This window comes from Schistocerca nitens, chromosome 1, assembly GCF_023898315.1.
Source record: "Schistocerca nitens isolate TAMUIC-IGC-003100 chromosome 1, iqSchNite1.1, whole genome shotgun sequence".
NCBI lineage: Eukaryota > Metazoa > Arthropoda > Insecta > Orthoptera > Acrididae > Schistocerca > Schistocerca nitens.
Window position 1 is genome coordinate 453781342 of NC_064614.1, and position 21376 is coordinate 453802717.

The window sequence follows — 21376 nt, forward strand, 5'->3', positions numbered from 1 at the left end:
CTCAGAGATCTGTCATATTTTCCGCTGTTCTTCTAGTATGTAGAAATACAAGGCTTTCGCCAATCAAAAGGGGTACTCTGCCGTGTCTAAAACTATTTGGAACCGTTACAGATATAAAGCTTTCATACTACTACTACCAAGTTGCAAGCTGTGATCTTACAAATGGAACCTTATGGACTGTGATTGCTTTAGGCTGGATACAAACCACTGGAAAGCGCACTTCAATGTAACATTTCTTCATTTCCACACAAAACTTAAAAATCAAGTTGAATTCCGTATTGACATTGCTGACAGTCAAATAAACAATCAAATGGTCAATGTGACATCATAGTGCTAAATTCAGATCCCATAAGCTGCTGCCCTGCTTGCTGATAACAGCCTGTTTCTGAGAATACTCTATGTAAATTACAGAGGTAAAACAATAAAATTCTCTTCATGTATGTGTTCTACTTGTAGCGGGACGGGTGTCTGAGGTATAAGGCCTGAATCAGGGTACATTGATTTGAAGGTGTATGTAGTACACTGCAATGGCGTCTAATACATGTTGCCACGATACTCCTGCTACTCACTACGTTAAGTGTGTGCTGTTGGCTGTGGGGTGTGGCAGTTATGTATAGATGAACTATGGGGAATGCACTACCTTGGAAAGCTGTATCAATCTCCTAATACAAATTTCTCTATCACATCTGGTATACTTCCAAGCAGAGTGTTAGCCACTTAATTCGTCTGATCTGAACACATCTATGGATGTCAGCTCTGCACCCTCAATTTAGGGAAACTGTGTAAACAGCCTATACCTCTAGAAATGTGGATGAATCCATTGTAGCGTTGCTTCGGTAGCTTGTTTTGTGTGCTGACAGTGCTAAGCGGTAATGTGAAGTGCAGTGTAAGTCGTAACAGTATTCCCTCTCTATCATTTGCAACCTCGAGCAACAAGACTTCCTGCACAAAAGCCCTTGTTGAAGGAACCACACTTTCATTTTTCTCAAGTAATTCAGAAATCCTGTGGAAACATCCTGTACGTCTATAACTCCTCCCAGTCTGTAGCCATGTCTTCTATTAACAGCTGCCTACTTGCCTAAGGGTACAGAAGAAATAACTTAGGGGTTTACCGATAACATGCAAATGCTTCTGAATATCAGTTGAATGGGATAGATAGCGTCTTGAAAAGAGGTTGTAAGATGAATATCAACAAACGTAAGACAAGGGTACCAGAATGGGGTTGGGAGATACTGAAGGAGTTACGTTAGAAAATGAGACAAAGTAGTAGATAGTGTTGCTTTTTTGAATGGAAAATAACTGGAAGAAGTAAAGAAAGTATAAAATTATGACTGGCGGAAGCAAGAAAATCGTTTCGGAAAAAAAAACAGAAATATGTTGAGGCAACTGTATGAAACTGACTGATAATGCACGTGAGTGCATGCGGGAAATCCTGTTCGTCATAGCGTTATCGTAAATGCAGAGTCCCCTTGCTGCTGATATTCTTAAGTAAGACCGCTAGTGAAAGTATTTTCTCTTGAAAGTTTCTGAGGAGATCCAAAATCAGATAACTGACGATATGTTTCGATTACAAATCTGACAGTGTCATTGCTGTTTGAGCTGTGTAACTGTAAGACAGTGTTTGATTTTGGTCACATTATTTAGCGTACCCCTGATTGGGGAAGGTTCACATTCAACTAAGTTAACTCTGAGGGCATCTACAGCATTAGAAGTCGCTCGTAATTAAATAGTTTTGCTGCCAGGAATATTCCTAGAAACGTGAGTGCACAGTGTAGAATACCGACTGAATCTCCATTAAACGATGTTCGTGTTTATTTTATGAATAAAATTCCGTCAGCTATCTGTACTTCTGTGTGTTATTTCCTGTATGTCTTTCGGAGGGACAGCTCCATACCAAGGTTACCAAGTTTCACTTGAGTTTGTTTGTCATGGCGTGATGAAGCAGTCGCACCTGGGGAAGTTTATATTCTTAAACATAAGACATATGAGCCGCAGTGAAACAGGAACTACAGCCGCAATAAAAAAAACTTCACTGTTATAAAATAATTATATATGAAAATTTGCTTTACCATTATCCCATGATGAAATTCCTCTATGTTTACCGAACGAAAATTTCACTCTACAGCGAAGTGTGCGCTGATATGAAACTTCCTGGCAGATTAAAACTGTGTGCTGGACCGAGACTCGAACTCGGTGTTCCTCAATGTTGTTTAAACTTCAGTATACACACATTATCACATTCAACTGATGTATGAAAACTTTGGTCAAATGGGTTGCTTAGTTCCAAAGATATTCTCTCTGAATGTGCCATATTAAATGCTTACCGTCAAAAGAGTATAATTTTCTTAAAACTAAGACTAATTACGCAAATCATAATGCAACGGACCACTGAATGTTTCCTATGTGAATACTTGTAGAGGAAAAGCAACATATTGACTTCAGAAAGAACAGAAGAAGATAAGAGAAGCATAACGTAGTACCTTACAATGGTTGGGATTTCTTAAGACAAACTTCCCGTAAAATGTGGAGAACTTCAGTGTACTCACTGTCCGTCTTGTCAAGAATCATGTAATGTGGTTGTATAATCCTGCTTCTGAAAATTTACAAATGGTCTAGGATTACCAGTCTGTGGCATTTGTATTGTAGTTTCATAAACCTTTTAAGTGGTTCTCATATTATCAGAATGTGTCTAGTTTTAAGCAAATGGGCAGATACTACTGATTTATTTTATTATTGAGGGCGAAAACCTGCAATATATCACTAAACATCTACGGTTCGTGCCATTTTGAGCAATAAAGAAAAGGTTATATTTCTGGTAGGCGGTTTTATACGCTGAGGATCGTGATAGTTTCATTGTTATCTAGTATATTTAGTATGTGAATTAGAACGTTATTTTTCATAAATGTGTATGCTGAATTGCTGGGAAATGTATTATTCTTCTATAATAGATTGCCAATAACTTACAGCTAATGATACAATGAAGGCTTTCACGACCGGATGGTACTGTTGTTGATAATTCTTCTGGGTTATATTGGACGAAAGGTTAGGAACAGAGGAATTCTATGGACCACGGCCATATAACCCGGAAGAATTGTCAATTACAGCTTATGGTACACATCTTTTTATTGTCATATGTGTGTCAGGTTATAAAAATCTGCCATCTTTTTTACAATTTATTGATGAAAGCGTATCCATCTTTTTGGCAATTTCTGTTTCTAAATATGCCAAAGATACCTGTCATTTAATGATTCTCGCTCACAGTGATGAAAGCAGAACCTTTTTGTAAATGAGGGTGGCATGATGTGTGCGTAGAAGTAGGACTGTTATTTCTGATATTACCGTTAGGATTGAGAAAGTTTAATCCATTTAAATAAATTTTCTCTGTAAATTATATGTTCCCATATTTTTAATTGTACAACTTGAGAGTATTATGGGCCTTATTAAAAATTTGACACTGTTATTATCAATAAAAAGTTGCCGTGTTTAATTTTTAGTAGTCTGTCTTTGATCTAACGTCAATGGTCTCGTGATTGTTTTGCACACTGTATCATCAATAAAACTGGCAGAGTTGAGTAATGGAAAATCTTTGATCATTTACTTGTTCACGTAAGAAGACACAATAATGATGTCATACTTAGGCAGGCACAAATAAGCGGAGAAGTACATTGTAAGAGTGAAATATTATTGTGAACTATATGAACTTGGTTGATAAGGGTTGACATTACATCCTCAGGGACAAACGGTCATTCACTGAAACGATTACGGGCAAGAGAGGTACGCATTAGCAGTTGTTTTGGCACATCCAAATTCAGGGTCAACAGATACGCCAGCAACGACCACGGCGATGAGGCACGTGCGGGGCCCAGCAGTCTCTGCGCCTCAAGCCAGCAGGGTCAACGCGAGGAGGGGGCCCGAGTCACGTTTAGCACGGGCAGCCGACGCATCGTGCACTGGGATCCAGCGGCCGCACGTGTTGCGTGAGCCGCGCACGTGACCAGTCACGCGACAAATCGCCAAGGCCAGCCTGCGTAGGCTGGGCCGTCCGTCAGGCAGCTGAACAGGCGCGGGGGCGTTAACATCCCGAGGGTGCTGCTCCAGTGCTGCACACCATCGCTGACACACCGCACAGGGTTATTGGCCTCAACATCGATTTTAGGCTCTTTTTTTGGACAGTAGTTCTCATTCATTGTCAGTTTCGTACCACATATGCACGGTATAACTTCAATACAATCCTTGCGAGTGTGTAATCGCGTCATCTACACGTACATAAATAAAATTGTAAATGTTCTTTTGTTCAAAAGCGTATATCCACGAAAGTTCTTTCCCGATTTCTTTGAAATTTTCTCACAACATCAGATTTAAAAACGAACGTGTTTCTTTACACGTACTGGAGGGCTAATGGTATTAAAAATGGTTCAAATGGCTCTGAGCTCTATGGGACTTAACATCTGCGGTCATCAGTCCCCTAGACTTAGAACTACTTAAACCTAACTAACCTAAGGACATCCATTCCCCAGGCAGGATTCGAACCTGCGACCGTAGCAGCAGCACGGTTCCGGACTGAAGTGCCTAGAACCACTCGGTCACAACGGCCGGCTATGTAGTATTAAAGGCATATGTTCTGAGCTAAAACCTCACGTTCGATTGTTCAGAATCTTAAATATCCGAAAGTTCTTCAACGATTCCCTTAAATTTCTGACACAATGTTGCATTCGAACATACACTTCTTTTTATATTACTGCCAGAATGCCATATGGTATATGAATATACACTGACGGTAAAACATTGCAACAACAAAATTTAATTGACGTAGAGTAATGAAATTTTGAATATACATTTGTCCAGTTAACATACTTACTTGATTAACACTGCAAAATCACAAATTAATGCAAATGTGCATTCATTGCGTTGTACAGTTTGTGGGATGGAGTTCCATGCCTCTTGCATGATTAATGCTGTTTCTTGAAGACGTTGGAGTCGTCGTTCGATTATGTCACATATGTGCTCTATTGGAGCCAGATCTGGTGGTAGCGCTGGCAAAGACATTATGTTAACATTCTGCGTAGCTTATTGGATTACAACAGCGATATATGGAGAACGTTATCCTGTTGGAAAATATCTAGAACGTTTTTCTTGAATCGCACCACAACAGGTCGAATCACCAAACTGACGTAAAATTTTGCTGTCAGCGTGCTTGGGATAACCACGAGAGTGCGCGAGCTGTCATACGAAGTCACACCCCATACCATAACTCCAGATGTATGTCCAGTGTGTCTAGCACGCAGACAGGCTGGTTGCACGCCCTCAACTGGCCTCCTTCTGACCAGCAGCAGCTACCTCTAGCACTGAGGCAGAAGCAGCTTTCGTCAGAGCACACAACAGACCTCCACGCTGCTCTCCAGTGGGCTCTCGCTTGACATCGCTGAAGTCGAAAATGGTAGTGGTTGTGGGTCAGTGGAATGTACGATACAGGGCGTCTGGATCGAAGCTGCCCTTGAAGTAAATCATTTGTAACATTTTTCTTGAATGAACAATCCGCAGTTTGACTGTGTGTCACTGTATTTATACACTACACCAAGAAGAAATGCAGATGATAAACGGGTATTCATTGGACAAATATATTATACTAGAACTGACATGTGATTACATTTTCACCCAATTTGGGTGCATAGATCTGAGAAATCAGTAACCAGAACAACCGCCTCTGGCTGTAATAACTGCCTTGATACGCCTGGGCCTTGAGTCAAACAGAGCTTGGATGCAGTGTACAGGTACAGCTGCCCATGCAGCTTCAACACGGTACCACGGTTCATCTAGAGTAGTGACTGGCGTATTGTGACAAGCCAGTTGCTCGGCCACCATTGACCAGACGTTTTCAGTTGGTGAGAATATGCTGGCCAGGGCAGCAGTCGAACATTTTCTGTATCCAGAAAGGCCCGCACAGGACCTGCAACATGCGGTAGTGCATTATCCTGCTGAAATGTAGGGTTTCACAGGGATCGAATGAAGGGTAGAGCCACGGGTCGTAACACATCTGAAATGTAATGTCCACCGTTCAAAGTGCCGTCAATGCGAACAAGAGGTGACCGAGACGTGTAACCAATGGCACCTCATATCTTCACGCCGCGTGACACGCCAGTATGGCGATGACGAATATACGCTTCCAATGTGCGTTCACCGCGATGACGCCAAACACGGATGCGACCATCATGATGCTGTAAACAGAACCTGGATTCATCCGAAAAACATACGTTTTGCCATTCGTACACCCAGGTTCGTCGTTGAGTACACCATCGCAGGCGCTCCTGTCTGTGATGCAGCGTCAAGGGTAACCACAGCCATGGTCTCAGAGCTGATAGTCCATGCTGATGCAAACGTCGTCGAACTGTTGGTGCAGATGGTTGTTGTCTTGCAAACGTCCCCATCTGTTGACTCAGGGATCGAGACGTGGCTGCACGATCCGTTACAGCCATCCGGATAAGGTGCCTGTCATCTCGACTGCTAGTGATACGAGGCCGTTGGGATTCAGCACGGCGTTCCGTATTACCCTCCTGAACCCACTGATTCCATATTCTGCTAACAGTGATTGGATCTCGACCAATGCGAGCAGCAATGTCGCGATACGATAAACTGCAATCGCGATAGGCTACAATCCGACCTTTATCAAAGTCGGAAACGTGATGGTACGCATTTCTCCTCCTTACACGAGGCATCACAACAACGTTTCACCAGGCAGCGCCGGTCAACCGCTGTTTGTGTATGAGAAATCGGTTGGGAACTTTCCTCATGTCAGCACGTTGTAGATGTCGCCACCGGCGCCAACCTTGTGAGAATGCTCTGAAAAGCTAATCATTTGCATATCACAGCATCTTCTTCCTGTCGGTTAAATTTCGCGTCTGTAGCACGTCATCTTCGTGCTGTAGAAATTTTAATGGACAGTAGTGTATTCTGTACTATCTAGAGTTCCGCTTTTATGCCATTATCAAGTATGGCAGTCCAAAGCAGATTGGATTGCAACTTTTTGTTAAAAATTCAAACGAATCGTTAAAGACGTTTCGGAAAGTTAAGATTAATTACTGTCTCTGTCAAAAAATATAGAAACACACACACTGAAACAGGTCTGTTGGGAGTTTGTTATTCGCATTTCTGGAATTTGTATGGTATTAGGGATGTCTCAGGCGCTAAGTGACACTTTTGAATCGCTTATCACCCGCGCGTAGTCTTTGGTCAGAGTAGTTGTGTCACTGAACGATTTATTTGTTTTGCCATCGTTGTTTGGCAGCGAAGAGCGCTCAAGTTCTATTCTTTAAGTTGAAGTGAGACAGACGCCGAGCAGAGGAATCGTGGCAATGTAGACGTAAAATTAAGTACATTTGTGTTTAGATATAATGATTTGTATTTGAATATTGTGAAACAGAAGAGGATTTCGTTAGTGATTTATAATGAAAAGAACATGAAGAGGAATGAAGGAAATATTTTTATTTATGGGCACTGCAGTGGCGTAGTTAGGGTTCATTTTTGAATGAGACACCCATTTCAGGGAACTTTAGAATTTTAATTAAAGACTGCGTAATTTTCACTGTAAGATATTTTTCATGTTTATTAATGACTTGTCCAACACTAGTGAGAGTAAGAATTTATTATGGTTCAAATGGCTCTGAGCACTGTGGGACTTAACATCTGTGGTCATCAGTCCCCTAGAACTTAGAACTACTTAAACCTAATTAACCTAAGGACATCACACACATCCATGCCCGAGACAGGATTCGAACCTGCGACCGTAGCAGTCGCGCGGTTCCGGACTGAGCGCCTAGAACCGCTAGACCACCGCGGCCGGCAAGAATTTATTATCAGTGTTGCCCTTTGTTAATGTTAATGAGTTTTGTAACACGAATTTCATACAAGTAATACTATACCACATAATTTAAAAATAGTTTGTTAAAGAAATGTTTCACCTTAGAGCATTATCCACATCATCGATCCAAGTCATTTTTATGTAAAGTGGTGTCTCACTCAATGATGTGTATAAAATAGTTTACTTGCTATCTGGAGCATTGCACTAAGCTCTCAGCTACTGTAGTTATAAATTTTCAACTGGCGCACAGAGAACAGCAAGCACCGTTTTCCCAAACAATTACATGAGGAGGTAAGATATTTTCATTTCAGGTTCAGTTTCCTATTAAAATTATCAACGCACAAGGACCATTTCATGAACAGCATTATTAGGCAGATCACATACATAGCGAAACGTTGTTAGCAAACAGGATCATTCAATTAAAAATGAATTTATGGCTTAACAGTTTATGATTAGAATACTTATACAGAATCTGAAGTTGCAGCAACAATAAATAAAGATCACGGACAAAGAGAGGGAGAATAGGAGATGGACAGGGGATGGGAAGTAGTAGATGACAGAGGTGGCATGGGGAGATGGAGGCAGATGGGGGAGGAGAAGATGGACATAGAAAGGGAGGAGAAGGTAATGGACAGAGAAAGGGGGAGAGGGAGGGGGCAGGCGGAGATAGAGGGAAAAGAAGGTGGACAGAGAGAGGAGGAGCAGGTGACAGACAGGGAAAGGGAGAAGAAGGAGGAAATGGACAAAGTGAGGGGCAGTAAAAGATGCACAGGCGAAGCGGGAGAACGAGATTGTACGCATATTGGAAACGTGTGCTTCCTCTTTCCTTTCCATGTCATCAGTCTGACAAGTATTCCTGGTATTCGACGCCCCACATATTGTCTTCCACGCAACCACAGCATTAGCTTCTAAAGGGAACAGGTGACGAGGCTGGAGGTATCGAGTGATGAGCACAGCATGAGGATACAGAGCGTAATTGAACTGCATAGTCAACGAGCAACTCACAACTGTGCTATATTGCTAGAGATGTTGATACAAAGCAAATCAGTGCCAACGATAAACAAAGAAAACATTGCATTATATCTACAACAACACTAACCGAAGTTGATATTTCGTTAGAAAGGAACCCAAGGAATATTGCAGAGTGAGTAAAGAAGTGGCAGATGAAGCATTAACGTTCCTGAAAACTGAGTCAGTAGGTTGTGTTGAGTCCTATACGCTCGACTGTGGATACAATGTGCATGAGGAGTACAGTGATAACGATACGAGCTTAACAAGTAGAAGTGATATTGAAACATGTGTCGAGCCATATAATTCATAATTCTTGTCGGGCAGAAGCCACAAATCCCGTCTCCAGTGAAAAGCAGTAAACGATAATCATTGTACAAGGAGCTGATACAAAGTATAATTACGTATATAGATGATCATCCGCAGCATAATAAAAAAAGGTGTGAACAGATTTAGAATCATCCCGCAGCAATATGACCGTGTTGTGCATAAGAAAGAGTACAGATATTCAAGGGAAGATAAGGCACACTTATGATCAAAACCTGTGTTTGAGGGATTCGAGGATGCTCGATACGGTTAACAGGATATGGATGATGTGACCTACTATACTATGCATATCAAACTGTGCGTGACATTTATTACAGTGATTTCAAGGGAAGCGATGGATGGTTGCATGACCTCAAATAGTGCTTCAGCACTGGAAGAGATAAGATAACGAAATTTCAAACAAGGCGTCAACTCGACGGTGCACAACAATCTGCGGAATCGCAATAAATAAATAATTTTTTTAAAAAAAATGGTTCAAACAGCTCTGAGCAATTTGGGACTTAACACCTGAGGTCATCAGTCCCCTAGAACTTAGAACTACTTAAAACTAACTAACCTAAGGACATCACACACATCCATGCCCGAGGCAGGATTCGAACCTGCGACCGTAGCAGTCACGCGGTTTCGGACTGATGCGCCTAGAACCGCACGGTCACGCGGCAGGCTTGCAGTTCTCTTACGGCCGTTTTCTCGCTCTTACTTATTGTGACATAAATACTCCTTAATACTTAAACCTAACTAACCTAAGGACATCACACACATCCATGCTCGAGGCAGGATTCGAACCTGCGACCGTAGCAGTCACGCGGTTCCGGACTGTTGCGCCTAGAACCGCTCGGTCACAGCGGCCGGCTGCGGAATCGCACCGGATACTTGTACATGAGGTAAACAAAGTTATCGTTCAATAAGAAATTTATTTTCAATTCCGAGCAATGGGAATTTGAAGAGGAAATCCATATGAACGGACCCTGGAAATTAGAGGTACCGAGATAGTTGTAACAAGATTATTTAACATCAATGCCTTAACGCATTTATATACAGTTATGCCGACTGCTAATCTGGATGATAATTGGCTGTCAAGGTATTTACTGTGCTGCGAGAAGTTGGAGGCGTTCTTCCCCCTACGATTCTTCCTCGTGTGCGCGATTTTGCAATGGCAGTAGGGAGTATTTATGTCACAACAAGTAAGAGTGAGAAAATGGGCGTAAGAGAACGACAAGCCGGCCGCTGTGACCGAGCGGTTCTAGGCGCTTCAGTCCGGAACCGCGCTGCTGCTACGATCGCAGGTTCGAATCCTGCCTCGGGCATGGATGTGTGTGATGTCCTTAGGTTAGTTAGGTTTAAGTAGTTCTAAATCTAGGGCACTGATGACCTCAGATGTTAAGTCCCATGGTTCTCAGAGCCATTTGAACCATTTCTTTGAGAACTACAACTATGGTATGAGCACTGCTTTTGGCCAACAGCTAGTCAAAGTAACTTGCTTTTGCTTGACTTCAGGTCTGTGTATAAAAATCATACTCGTTTAAAGTAAACTATCTCTCCTGAAAAGTGTAACACTGCAGTTCATACAGGGTGTTTCAAAAATGACCGGTATATTTGAAACGGCAATACAAACTAAACGAGCAGCGATAGAAATACACCGTTTGTTGCAATATGCTTGGGACAACAGTACATTTTCAGGCAGACAAACTTTCGAAATTACAGTAGTTACAATTGTCAACAATAGATGGCGCTGCGGTCTGGGAAACTCTATAGTACGATATTTTCCACATATCCACCATGCGTAGCAATAATATGGCGTAGTCTCTGAATGAAATTACCCGAAACCTTTGACAACGTGTCTGGCGGAATGGCTTCACATGCAGATGAGATGTACTGCTTCAGCTGTTCAATTGTTTCTGGATTCTGGCGGTACACCTGGTCTTTCACGTGTCCCCACAGAAAGAAGTCACAGGGGTTCATGTCTGGCGAATAGGGAGGCCAATCCACGCCGCCTCCTGTATGTTTCGGATAGCCCAAAGCAATCACACGATCATCGAAATATTCATTCAGGAAATTAAAGACGTCGGCCGTGCGATGTGGCCGGGCACCATCTTGCATAAACCACGAGGTGTTCGCAGTGTCGTCTAAGGCAGTTTGTACCGCCACAAATTCACGAAGAATGTCCAGATAGCGAGATACTGTAATCGTTTCGGATCTGAAAAATGGGCCAATGATTCCTTTGGAAGAAATGGCGGCCCAGACCAGTACTTTTTGAGGATGCAGGGACGATGGGACTGCAACATGGGGCTTTTCGGTTCGCCATATGCGCCAGTTCTGTTTATTGACGAAGCCGTCCAGGTAAAAATAAGCTTCGTCAGTAAACCAAATGCTGCCCACATGCATATCGCCGTCATCAATCCTGTGCACTATATCGTTAGCGAATGTCTCTCGTGCAGCAATGGTAGCGGCGCTGAGGGGTTGTCGCGTTTGAATTTTGTATGGATAGAGGTGTAAACTCTGGCGCATGAGACGATACGTGGACGTTGGCGTCATTTGGACCGCAGCTGCAACACGGCGAACGGAAACCCGAGGCCGCTGTTGGATCACCTGCTGCACTAGCTGCGCGTTGCCCTCTGTGGTTGCCGTACGCGGTCGCGCTACCTTTCCAGCACGTTCATCCGTCACGTTCCCAGTCCGTTGAAATTTTTCAAACAGATCCTTTATTGTATCGCTTTTCGGTCCTTTGGTTACATTAAACCTCCGTTGAAAACTTCGTCTTGTTGCAACAACACTGTGTTCTAGGCGGTGGAATTCCAACACCAGAAAAATCCTCTGTTCTAAGGAATAAACCATGTTGTCTATAGCACACTTGCACGTTGTGAACAGCACACGCTTACAGCAGAAAGACGACGTACAGAATGGCGCACCCACAGACTGCGTTGTCTTCTATATCTTTCACATCACTTGCAGCGCCATCTGTTGTTGAAAATTGTAACTACTGTAATTTCGAAAGTTTGTCCGCCTGAAAATGTACTGTTGTCCCAAGCATATTGCAACAAACGGTGTATTTCTATCGCTGCTCGTTTAGTTTTTATTGCCGTTTCAAATATACCGGTCATTTTTGAAACACCCTGTACCTCCTGGAACCACTGGATAAATTCAGCTTCTGGATGTTTGTTTTTCCCGTGCCTATAAAACACATTATCGCAGTATCTGCAGCTACGCCTTCAGTTTCACGATGAAGTCCACGACAGACTGTTTCAAATTCGGGTGCATGCCACCACATTCCATCAGTTCCCATCACCCCGTTACACAAAATACACTATGCGATCAAAAGTATCCGGACACCCCCAAAAACATACGTTTTTAATATTAGGTGGATTGTGCTGCCACGTTTTGCCAGGTACTCCGTATAAGCGACCTCAGTAGTCATTAGACATCGTGAGAAAGGAGAATGGGGCGCTCCGAGGAACTTACGGACTTCGAAAGTAGTCAGATGACTGGGTGTCACTTGTGTCATACGTCTGTACGCGAGATTTCCACACTCATAAACATCCCTAGGTCCACTGTTTCCGATGTGATAGTGAAGTGGAAACGTGAATGGACACGTACAGCACAAAAGCGTACAGGCCGACCTCGTCTGTTCACTGACAGGGACCGCCGACCGTCGAAGAGGGTCGTAATATGTAATAGGCAGACATCTATCCAGACCATCACAGAGGAATTCCAAACTGCATCAGGATCCACTGCAAGTACTATGACAGTTAGGCGGCAGGTGAGAAAACTTGGATTTCATGGTCGAGCGCGTGTTCATAAGCCACACATCACTCAGGAAAACGCCAAACGAAGGCGTTAGGTCGGGTGATCTGGCAGACCAGTTAATGGGTCCACCACGGCCAATCCACAGTAGAGGAAATGTGTTATTCAGATACTGGAATACTTGTCCGATATAGTGAAACGGTGATCCATCATGTTGCAGGTATATCTGCCGTAGTTGCTATAACGTTACATCGTCCAAAAATGCAGGTAGGTCTCCTATGAGGAAATGTGCACGTGCTGCGGCTATCGTGCAGTTTGGCAGGAACCCAGGCCCTATCACCAGGTCAGCACTCATACAACACCAGACGCTCACTGAGAACCTAACTAGAAATCTTATTTCCCTAGTGTCATGTGGGTTCCCCATCACCTATGTGAGAGAACTGCGGTTGCTCATGATACCATTGCGTGTAAATGTGGCCTCATCTGTAAATACAGTGTATTGCACGACGTCTCTTTCTACAGCCAACCATTCACAAAATCGTTGTCTACTTACTGAGTCACGTGGATGCAGATGTTGCACGGGCTGCACACAGGACGGATACAAGCCCTCAGCATGTAACGTACGCCACACTCGCGTTTATGGAATATCGTGCTGACGGCTAATTTCGTTGTACGACTGCAATGATGTCTTCCCTTTCCTCAGCTGATTGGACGGCATCACTTTCTGATGCTGCACGTACACTGGTTAGTGTTCCGGATTCATGTAATGTTTGAAACACCCTGGGCAATACCTTGGTACCGGGGGTTTGTCGACCAGGGACACATCTCGGGTATTCTGTCGCAGCCGCGTGGGCACTGCCATTACAGTACCTGTAGACAGACAGCATGTCTGCGTATTCTGCATGGGTGAACGTATACTGCACACTGGTGTTCACAGACAAAACAGACTTGCTCAATTAAGCAACACTCAAGCACACCACGCACACGGCTCCACGATTGCTCACTGACCTAACCCACGATTGCACAGCGAATACACTTGCAGCTGTTGCCTCGGTGCAACGTTACAGGATGGAGCAATCATCTGTCGCATCTTTATTCTGTCCACCACAGTGCCTACACAACATTTCAGTAAGTAATATTCACACTTACCTTCATATCCCATTCAAGGATGTTTGTAGTCTTCAACCCTCCCCAGTTCCGTGAGGATCGAAACTCCGACACATAAATCTAAACTCCGACATATGTTCTTAGGACTATTTCCAATTATTTTCACATGTACAATTACCCCAAAAATTATTTCGTATTCCTCCTGAATCCCTCTTTATATGCCGTGTTTCGTGTGTTGGACTGTTGACTGAGTGGAAAAATGGTACACGTCGTACGCCATTTTCAATACTCATGATTTGCACAGAACCGACGGATCATCTAACGGGTTGTTTTTGTTTAAGAAATATTAAAGCAATCACATCTAAATCAAAACGTACAGTTAAGTATCCGAATTTTATACTTGCAGTGAGGCCACACAATGAAGAGGTCCTCGTACCAGAATACGTAGATTCGACTTTCGTCTGTAACTCTGATTCTCCCCTATTTCAAACTGAAAATGATTCAAATGGTAATAAAAAATTATCCTACGTATGAAGGCAGTATTTGTTCATCAGAACCATACTTTCCCAATCAACAAGACATTAATGATCTGATTCGGGATCTAAATCTTTCTAAACATCCAGCTGAAGTTTTAACTTCCAGACTCAAATGCTGGAATGTACACCAACAAGAGGTGTAGTTATCAGCGCGCTAGTAGTGGTTTCAAATACTGCTTCCGTAAAGAAAATGGTATTGTGTTGTACAATGATATTTGTTATGTAACCGTCAGCACCAGCTAGATGATTGGTGATTGTTCATAGACTCCTCTAAAGTTTGCTTGAAGGCTGTGCTGCTACATATTTTCGAAGAAACTTCCATCAATACCTGTAGCACATGCCGCTGATCTGAAAGAGACATGTGACAGTATGAAAGTAGTTTTGGAAAAAATCCAATAATAAAAATAAAATGGAATATCTGTGGTGATAAAAGTCATTGCCTTATTGCTTGGTCTGAAACTTGGTTTAACGAAATTTTGCTGTTTTTTGTGCGAATGATACAGCAGAGATTGGAAGTCTCACTATGTTAGAAAATCATGGCCTACACGTGAACCTCTTATCCTTAGCCATTGAAATGGTCACCTGTCACCGGCTTTGTGGCAGAGCGGTTCTAGGCGCTTCAGTCTGGAACCGCACGACCGCTACGGCCGCAGTTCAGAATCCTGCCTCGGGCATGGATGTGTGTGATGTCCTTAGGTTAGTTAGGTTTAAGTAGTTTTAAGTTCTAGGGGACTGATGACCTCAGATGTTAAGTCCCATAGTGCTCAGAGCCATTTGAACCATTTGGTCAGATGTCCCTTTAGCGAATACTGAAAAAATACATTCACCGAAAACAAAAATGGTTCAAATGGCTCTGAGCACTATGGGACTTAACATCTGTGGTCATCAGTCCCCTAGAACTTAGAACTACTTAAAACTAACCAACCTAAGGACATCACACACATCCATGCCCGAGGCAGGATTCTAACCTGCGACCGTAGCGGTCACGCGGTTCCAGACTGAAGCGCCTAGAAGCGCACGGCCACACCGGCCGGCACTGAAAAAAATCGCAAGCCAAAAACTTATTAATGTAATGAGTGATTAAAATTGTAACATGAGAGGTTAATGTAAGCGCGAGTTAAGCCACTGCAAATGTGAAATGCTAGTACATTAATAACCAGCGCATACGCCAGAATGTTGGTTACAATCATGCAGACATGCATCCATTGTACTAAATAGGTGCCAGATGTCAGTTTGTGGGATGGAATTCATGTCTGTTGCACTCAGTCGGCCGATAGAGGGACGTTAATGCTGGTTGTAGGTGACTCTGGAGTTGACGGATGATGCCCCATATGTTCTACATTGGAGACAGATATGATGATTTAGCAGGCCAAGGCAACATGTCGACACTCTGCAGAGCATGTTGGGTTACAACAGCGCTATTTGGGTGAGCGTTATCGAGTTGGAAAACACTTCCTGGAATGCTGTTCATGAATGGCAGCTCAACAGCTCGAATCACCGGACTGACGTGCAAATTTGCAGTCAGGGAGCTTGAGACAACCAGGCGAGAGCTCCTGCTGTCCTACGATAACTCCAGACGATAACTCCAGCCCGTCGCTGTGACCGAGCGGTTCTAGGCGCTTCAGCCCGGTTTTCGCTGCTGCTATGGTCGCGTGTTCGAATCTTGCCTCGGGCATGGATGTGTGTGATGTCCTTAGGTTAGTTAGGTTTAAGTAGTTCTTAGTGGAATGATGACCTCAGATGTTAAGTCCCATAGTGCTTAGGGCCATTTGAACCATCTGATAACTCCAGGTGTAGGTCCAGTGTGTGTAGCATGCAGGCAGGTTGGTTGCAGATCCTCATCTGGCCTCCTTCTAACCGAGACACGGCCATCCCTGGCACCAAGGCAGAACAAGCTTTTATCAGAAAACACAACAGACTTCCACCCTGCCCTCCAGACGGCTCTCTCTTGACACCACTTAAGTCGCAAATGGCAGTGCTTTGGTGCCTGTGGAATGCACGCTACAGGGCGTCTTGCTCGGAGCTCTCCTTGAAATAACCGATTCGCAACAGTTAGTTGTGTCGCAGTGGTGCTAACAGCCGCTGAAATCGCTGCTGCAGATGCGGTACGATGCCCCACAGCCATACACCGAACACAATAGCCTTCCCTGTCGGTAGTGCCAAGTGACTGTCCGGAGCCCGGTCTTCTTGCGACCGTATATTCCCGTGACCATTGCTGCCAGCAATCATGTACATTTGCCACATTCCTGCTAAGTCTTTCGGCAATATAGCAGAAAGAGCATGCAACTTCTCGTAGGCGTTTTACAAGACCTCTTTCAAAATCAGTGAGGGTTGATAACAGCGTCTATATCGGCCTACAGGCATTCTTGACTAACACCACATCACAACGTCCTTCATCAAAGGTAACTAACGGTCGCGGCAGTTACAAGGTGTATTTAAAACATACCTGATTTTCATGCTCACAGTAGCGCTACTGGCGCCACTCTTATGCCACTGGCGCGAAATTTGAACAGACATCATCTTTCAGATGTAGAAACGCGCCCACCAACTTTCATTTATGTCGTAAAACTCCTTCTTGGTGTTGCGACTGTCTTTCCGTCAGTGCATATTTAACTGCATTGCATATTAAATTAGAAGTAACGCAAAATTTCACCAAAGCTTTGGATAAACTTTCGGATGGATTCTAATATTTGAAAACGAAGTTACCCAAAGTCAGTGATGCTAAACTGAAAGACGAAATTTTTTAGAACCACAAAAACGGCCATTAATTTCTGATGAACATTTTGAGGGACTGTTAAACCCACTGAAAAAGAAAAAGCGTGGCAGCCTTTAAAAAATGAAAATTCTTATTGGAAACCATAAAGCACAAAACTACAGTGATATAGTGGCTGAACTTCTGCATTCTTGTAAAGCTATGGGATGCAACATTTCCTTAAAGCTTCACTTCTTGAACTCTCACTTAGACATCTTCCCGAAAAATATAGGGGCAGTCAGCGACGAGCATGGCGAGCGTTTTTATCAGAAAATTTCTGCAATGGAAAAGAGGTGCCACGGCAAGTGGTGTTCTAATATGCGGGCTGACTGCTGCTGGACTAAGAAGAGAGATGTACCAGGTGCAAAATATGCCCGAATATCACTGTCCTCCACTTTCTAGGTAAGTCAAAATGAGTCGTATATCATCTGGAGTTAGAATGTTATTAATTTTATTACAAATTATCAAAAACGCAAATGAGTATCACACAAAACTCCTGCCTGATTGGGAGAATCGAAATTGTATTTGCATTCAGCATGACTTCTACATTGGAGTCTCATATTTTTATTCTTGTGAAAAAAGAATCCAGTTCTGCCGACCAATTTTTCAAAATGCCTGAACTGAAACCTCTCGATTACTTTGCACTCTTTTTTTCCCAAGGCCGAGAGGTTTCCCCTTCATGGTCTGCATTTAGACCTTCGGAGTGCCGCACGCGTGTCCCTAATTGCAGAACGACATTCCCCGTTGCACTGCGGGACAAGTTGCCATCTAAGCTGACTCGAAGACTTCGGAATGCATGCTTAAAGGGTCGTGATAGATGACGGCGTTGATGTGGATGTTCTGGACTCTGTTGCATTGAGCAAACAGTGCACATTGGTCGTTCGAGCTGCAGACAATCTATAAAAGGGGCTCCGTTTTGGGCTCTGTCCTTTCAGAAAGCTGAAACCTTATTGGGAAGTAGTCACTGGAATGCGTTAACTTATTAACTTGAGCAGTGCCTATAAGAGCAGCAGTCTAAGAGCAAGCTTGTTGCTGGGCTGTTGTACCTCATTCACTCCTGCTATGTACAAAGGCAAAGCGTTTCTCATAATATTGATTTAAACGTTTCTGTGGCTACACCAGTCTTTGGACTCAAGAGCACGTCAACAAAGCAATAGCCTCTAAACACCAATACAAGCACGTGGTGTTTCATGTACATCAGGATACTTCTCCCGCAAGAGCCCTTAATTAAGACATACCGTTATTATATTGCGCTACAGATACCTTTTAGGGATTGTTCAGGCATTTTATGGGATCCATTTTGAAACCGTGGTTTTTTCTTAGCTTATCTCCATATTTGACAGAGACCTCAAACGTAAAGATCAGTTTAGGACTAGCTGCTTTTTTCGAGCAACATTCAAATTCCTTTTCTCAAGCTGTGACAACATTGGCCTCATATGAAGTTGCGCAGTCTTCTTCAGATGAATGAAGCTTCTGTCATTCAAACAGTACGGGTTAAAGGAATATCACTCGTGTGGCCGGCCGGAGTGGCCGAACGGTTCTAGGCGCTACAGTCTGGAGCCGCGCGACCGCTACGGTCGCAGGTTCGAATCCTGCCTCGGGCATGGATGTGTGTGATGTCCTTAGGTTAGTTAGGTTTAAGTAGTTCTAAGTTCTTGGGGGCTGATGACCTCAGATATGAAGTCCCATAGTGCTCAGAGCCATTTGAACCATTTTTTGAATGGTTGCCTAATGAACCAAGTTCATTAATGTTCATCATAAACGAAAGCAACAATTGGTGTGCCGCAATAAAGTGTAATAGACTTCCAATATTCTCAATATACATAGATGATTTATCCGATTGGTGTACTGAAAGACAGTTCTCTTTAAACCGGCATGTACGCAAGGTAATTCACGCAACAAAGAGAAACATCCAAATATTATTCGTTTATAGAATTAGTGGTGAACGTCTGGAGCCCGTGGCATTGTTGAAATGTACTGGGTTGGTGCCTAAGTTCGTAGCTATTCTCCGTATGTGTAATAAACTAATAAACACAACAGACACCCATCAATAATGTATTCTGCTTCACTACTTACAACAATCTGTCAACGCTGGAATAACTTCTCGATTCCACGACTGTAGATAATCACGTGGTTTTGAGGCGAAGAACTCATCAAGCTATGTTCAGAGTGAATTTTCATTTGGAAAGGAAGTTCCTTTAAGTTTTTTTTTTCATAGAGAGCGCAAAAGTGAAAAACTTAGGGTGCTAGATCAGATGAATAAGGTGGATGCTGAATGACTTCCCTACCTAACTCCTGCATAGCGTTTTTTCTCGGTCTAGAAGGATGCAGGCGTTATCGTGGACTATCATCACTTCACACAGTCTTCCTGGTCGTTGTTCTCGGTTTGTGTCTGTAAGACCTCTCAGTTGTTGATAATAATAGTCAGCAGTGAATGTTACACATCGAAGAAGCAATCAATTCGTAGTCAAGTACACCGTCGCCGTTCCACCAGATGCATGACATTATTTTTTGTGGATGCGCGCTGGTCTTTGTATGGGGAGCTACTGCTTTTTTGGTGCTCAATCGTTTCTTTTTCTCCCTTATGTTAGCATAAAGACACCATTTTTCGTCGTCAGTAACGACACAGGATGGGAATGGCCGGTGTTGTTCACGAGCAAATTGATGACGAGCAAACAGGATGTACATGTGGCCAGCCACTGATTTTTGTGAGTTTGGCTTGGAGCATGCGGTACTCATGCACCAGATTTTTTAACCTTTCCCATTGCATACAAATGTCACACGATGGTGGATTGATCTCAGTTCACCACTTTTGCCAGTTCTCGAGTACACTGACGTGGAGCATTGTGGGTTAATGCATATAAACAATCTTCATCAAAGCCCGAATTTCTTCCTGAACGTGGAGTCACTAATGTCAAAACAAACCTCCTGAAAACGAGAAAACCATTTTCTTGCCGTGTTCTGTCCAATGGTATTGTCCCCATACAAGGAGCAAATGTTTCTGGCTTCCTTCGCAGCTCCATTTCCTAGCGTCCTCAGCTCCGCTCACTATCTGCAAACGACAAAACGACAATATGTAAACTCAAGTAGCCGCAGTGAATTACACAAATAAAAAATTACAATCGATAGATAAACCCATAGATACAGGAATATCAACATGCAAAAAAAAAAAAAAAGAAACAACGCTACGAACTTAAGCACCAACCTAATTTATATTAAAGGGTGAAATACCACATTTTTGCAAAATTTCTCCTCAGTTCAGGTTCTATTCAATTAAAATCGAAAATTTATTTTTAAAACAGTTGGTAATAGTTGACAACATAGATACTTATGAATCTCTGTCCACCTCGAGTCAATGTTGTATACAGACATGAAAGACTGCAAAACTTCCTGGCAGATTAAAAATATGTGCCGTACCGAGACTCGCGCTCGGGAGGTTTGCCTTTCTCAGGAAAGTGTTCCAACAACAGAGCTACTCAACTACGACTCACGAGCCGTCCTCACAGCCTTACTTCCACCAATTCCTCATCTCCTATCTTGCACACTTCACAGAAGTTCTTCTTACGAAACTTGATGGACTTGCACTCCGAGAGAAAGGATATTGCAGAGACATGAGTTAGTCACAGCCTGGAACACATTTTTAGATTGAATTTTTCCCTCTGCAGGAGTCTGCGAGGAAGTTTCATACCAGCGCACACTCGGCTGCAGAGTGAAAATTTATTCTGGAAACATCCTCCCAGGCTGTGGCTTAGCCATGTATCCATAGTATCCTTTCTCCGCGCAGTGCAACTCTCGCAAGGAGAAGCTCTGTGAAGTTTAGAAGGTAGGAGATGAGGAATTAACGGAAGTAAGGCTGTGAAGGTAGGTCGTGAGTCGTGCTTAGGTAGCTCTTTTGCTAGAACACTTGCCCGCCAAATACAAAAGTCAGGAGTTCAAGTCACCGTCTGGCACGTACTTTTAATCTGCCAGGAAGTTTCATATCAGCGCACACTCCGCTGCAGAATGAAAATTCACTGTGTGAAAATTTATGCTGTAAATTGAATCGTTTGT